The sequence below is a fragment of the Odontomachus brunneus genome, unplaced genomic scaffold, assembly GCF_010583005.1.
Source record: "Odontomachus brunneus isolate Ranch 3 - 2012 unplaced genomic scaffold, Obru_v1 Obru_scaffold_136, whole genome shotgun sequence".
Taxonomy (NCBI): Eukaryota; Metazoa; Arthropoda; class Insecta; order Hymenoptera; family Formicidae; genus Odontomachus; species Odontomachus brunneus.
The window spans coordinates 609,582-614,003 of NW_022639586.1; the positions used below are offsets into that span (position 1 = coordinate 609,582).

Here is a 4,422-nt window from a genome sequence, read left to right on the forward strand (position 1 = left end):
GGGGGGGGGGGGGGGGGATGAGGGGAGAATGTCAGCAATTGGGCGTTTCACCCAACCGGCTTTCTTTTTTTTCTTCTCACGCACTTGCTCAAAGAGTCCCGTTGAATTCGCTTCCTTCTTACAGCTGCCCCCGAGAGTCAAGGGGAGAGTGCGCGTTCTATACAAGAATTGTGAATGAATACGCATCTCATGCGTTCGGTTCTAAGAGGTATGGAGTTACCCATTTCCGCGCACTTCAATGCCGAACTAACTCGCGTCTCGTGTAAGGCTGCAGCTCTCTGTTATAAACACATTCTGTGCGTCAATTGGCTTGATTCTAGTGCCTGCGCGGAATAGGTAATCTGCGCGTTTCAATTATAAACCTAGAGCTACACGAGATATAGCGTGCCGCGCGTTCTCTCTCGCGCGATGCGAGCGTATTCTAGACTTCACCTAGGCTCAGCACGGAGATACGCGAGGAATTGATAATTTGCGGCCTCTAACGAGACGCCCACCGGATTATACGCGTATGGCGCAATTCTGTTAATGGACATTCTGTAATTCCACGTAATCGGGCATTTTCCAGGCTGCGTTTTATTTTAACCAACGGTCGCGCTCGCCCGCGGCCACGTAATTTCAGCCGCGACCGTTAAACGCGCGCGAGCGACTTTCCAGGCTTTGCTGTTACTCGAATTTTCCTCGAGATTGCGATCGAGAAACGTACGACGTTGGAATTGATTTAGCGTGGACTGCGCGTATCCCAGCGACAGCCAATACATGGAGGAAACAGCGAGCCACCGGACGGGAAAATAGATAGTGACAGATTCACTCGATGGAAAAGAATTGTGCAGCGGGTGTCAAAGGATTTTACCGCGAGAAGAATATGGAGGTTCTACGGTTCTCTCGGACGATTTTAGCGAGCGCTGTCGGCTCGGGTGATAAAAATTCCCTTTGATTATTAACGGTATAAAGGCCACGATATGTGGCGCTCGCGCGAGGACGCTATCCGTCCCTCCATTTTCTTCCGCGCGACGTTATTAATAACGCGATGAAAAAACGCTGAGCACGCGGGAAAGGTCGAGCGACGTATTTCCGAGACAATGTAATTTCCCGAAGCGAAACTCTTGATCGCGACTTGTCTTTATTGCGCCGGGTGGCGATCGTTAGGCGTACCGGTAATAAATTCCCAAATATCTGGGATCGAGTAAAACCCGGGGATTACAAAGAGCAATCGTAAACTTGCTCGGGTGAACTCGAGCAATGTTACCTTATCTGCACCTAGAGCGATTCTCATTAACCCGCCCATCGCGCCATTACGCGCTACGGAAATTGCTCCACCTCTCTCCCTTGAGCGAAAAGTTAGCCCCGACATATTTGGTATTAAAATACTTGTGCATCACTCACCGTTGTTGTTGCAAGATTCGGCCCTCCGGCTGAGGCTTCTCCAGGTCCTGCAACGAGAAAACGAGTTTTTCAGTCAGGGGCGTGGAACACGCGAGTTTTTCTTTTCCGTTCGCTTTTCCGTTCGCGTGTACGCATCGCCTCAGCGTGTCGTCTTAGCGCGTTCGCAACAAAAAAAAAAAAAAAAAACGTGCCCAGACGGTCATTTATTATGCACATATCGTACGACTAATAATCTAGCGCCGAGCGTGCGGAATGCAAATTTCCATATCCCCTCGGACATAAAGCAAACTGCCATTCCGTCCGCATCTGGAAATATTCAGACGGCGAACGCGTAAAAATTCAAACTCTGTCTTATCAAAGTACGGAATATAAGCGACGTAGTCGGTACGCGACCGTTGGTGAACTTTGTAATATGACATATAGTCGTCCCCTCCTCCCTGGCCTCCCTCGCGCTCCTTAGCGTCGGTCGTACGAACGCGGGATACCGAATTTAAATTCTTTTCGCAGTTTCCCGGGAATCCGCCTTAGAAAATGAGCGATGAAGGCGGGGGAGGGTGTGAGGTGTGCAGCGGCAGAGAGAAATATTAATTCCAGGTCTTTCTCTCTCGCCCGCTACGTAAGGAGGCGCGACTACGTGCGCCACTCATATTCCGCGTACGTAGTGGTAACGGACCCATGAGAGGTAGGTCGGCAGGGAGACGAATAAATTTCCGTCCTGTGAGTCAGTAATGGAAGAAATGGCGGGGCACGCGTGGTCGGGTTAACAACGCGCACGAGGGTGGATTGTTAAATCAGGATAGGCTTGGGTGTGGAGTGTACGAGTATGCTGTGTGCGTGGGTGTGTGTCCGGTGTAGCCACTGGCACGGAAAACGGTCTTATCGACGTTTGGGGGGAGAGATGCAACGGCCGGACAATGGACAATGAAGTCACGGAGAAAGTGTGAAGTTCGTAGACCAAAGGGCTAAATTGTCGTCGAAGCGTTGCTTCGCCGGAAGAACGCCGGCGAACAACGATAAAAACGCATTACTTGTGCGAGCATGCGTTCCTATACGGGATATCTCGGCGGGTATCTTGTAAAATTTTGACCAAGCGTTTCTATAATCCGCCGGGGCAGAAATCTCGCACATCGGCGATCTCTGTCTCCGAGAACTGAAATGATCGCGATATAAACGTCACGGATGCAACGTTGAGGAAGGGAAATTCGCAACGAGACGAGGCTGGCCCTCCTAATTTATGCAAACGCGTTCTCTCTTTACTTTCGGTATGTACGGCACGCGCGGTCGTTCTCGCGCAATTTCACGGGGCAGATCGAGGCGACGGCCGAATATCTCGAAATGTCAATGCGATCGCATCGTGGCCCACCGGAACGACTCTCTCTTTCACGTTCGACTTTACTGCGCGAACGGCGCACGTACACACACCGGTCGCCATCGGTGCAGGACGCAGAAATGCAGCGGCGCGATGCGGTCAGATTCGCGAGCAGTTTCAGCCGATTGCTGACCGCGTACATTTTGCGGACAATGCTTTCCGGGAAACGTATCCTGGATCCAGTTTCCCCCGCGGGAATGGGGCGCGGGGATGAACGGTCGAAGAGATAGCGCCGGCCCCCTGCACATCGGCTGCATCGTCATTCGATGCGTAACTACATCCAATTGCTACCCGACAAACCTTCCTGGGAATTCAGCGAGCCGTGGAGCAGCCGTGATGGTTACACCACGACGGAGCAAGACGAAGAAAGAGAGAAAAGAGAGAGAGAGGGAGGATGGAAGGGGGAGAGGGAAAAGCGACGACGGCGAGGGAGAAGGTGATGGAAGAAGAATAAGAGAGAGGCATTACACGCAGACCATGGTTTATAGCACAAAGTGCAGCGAGCGGCTTGGCACTGCCATTTGCCGAGTGACATATGCTCGGAAAGGGAGGCCGCTTGGACGTCCGTACGACGGCGAAGGATATAAAATCCATCACCATCGCGTCGAACGAGTGACTGGTCGATACGGCGTTATCCTCGACGTTGTCGTCTTCACTCGAGTCGTGTCTCTCTCTTTCTTTCTGCTTCTATCATCGACACCTCGATGGGTCTTTATTCTCCTCTGTTTTTCGCCCACCGTCGATCTCCTTTCGAGGCTGATCCGCCTCTCTGACGTTCTTTAATATCGCACTGACTATTCGCTTCCTCGTTCGCCGCGTCCGACATCCCCCGGCCGGCCGTGCAGCGCGTAAACTAACGATGGCAGAGCCGACTCTATCGCCACGCTCGCGTAGTTTGTCATTAGCGATTTTACCGTTTAACGTGGCGTACGATGCGATCCGACCTCCGGTTATCCGTCGAGTCCCAGGGTGGAGCAACGTCGCGCATCGCGCCGCGTTCTATCACCGGTACTTATTAACTAATTGAAGTTATTATTTCACGGTCGTAAAAGCGGACGTACGAGCGCCAGCGTGCATCCTCCGCGGCACCGTCGTCGTCTAGTCACGACGACGACGACGACGACGACGCCGAGTCGCTGATACGCCTCGCGGAAGGAGAACGAGAGAAGAAGTCTTGGGAAGGGATCGCCGCGTCCGCGGCAGGCTGGTAGAAACGGAACTTGACCGTCGTCGGACATCGCGCCTCGACGTCCCTTTCGATCTATTATACGGCCGGTACACGACGCGCTCTCGTCGTGCGATGCCGAGCGCGGCGTGGTCACGGCGTGGTCGTGCGCGACGAACGGTATGGCACACGCTTCCGCGGTAACTCCATAGCGCGGTTATTATAAATTCTCCGGGAGTAGGCGCGGAGTAGGTAGCCACGTAGCTACATACTTGGATAATAGTCTGAAACAAGCACCGCCACGAGAAGGGCGAGGTCAGCTTGTCTGTCGCATATTAAAGACACCGGGGCTTGTATCTCTCCCCTTTGGCGCGAAGGGCAGTCAGGAATGCGCATACGAGGCTGCTGCCCCGCGTAAGTGGCTCGTATATCCGACGGATAGCTCTCTCTCCCTCTCTCTCTCTCTCTCTCTCTCTCTCTCTCTCTCTCTCTCTCTCTCTCTCTC

The 4,422-nt window shown here is 53.0% G+C and overlaps 2 protein-coding genes across 4 annotated transcripts in view; one reads left to right on the forward strand and one right to left on the reverse strand.

Annotated features, from left to right (window-relative positions):
- The window catches only part of LOC116850194 (autophagy-related protein 16-1), a 510,030-nt gene that overhangs the window by 369,284 nt on the left and 136,324 nt on the right, over nt 1-4,422 (forward strand). The window lies entirely within an intron of this gene.
- Nucleotides 1-4,422, reverse strand: part of LOC116850193 — a 240,188-nt gene that overhangs the window by 168,896 nt on the left and 66,870 nt on the right. For all 3 annotated transcript variants that reach the window (XM_032828175.1, XM_032828176.1, XM_032828174.1), the window contains one exon: nt 1,384-1,430. The gene's annotated coding sequence lies outside the window, so the exon portion shown is untranslated. The remainder of the gene's footprint in view (nt 1-1,383; nt 1,431-4,422) is intronic.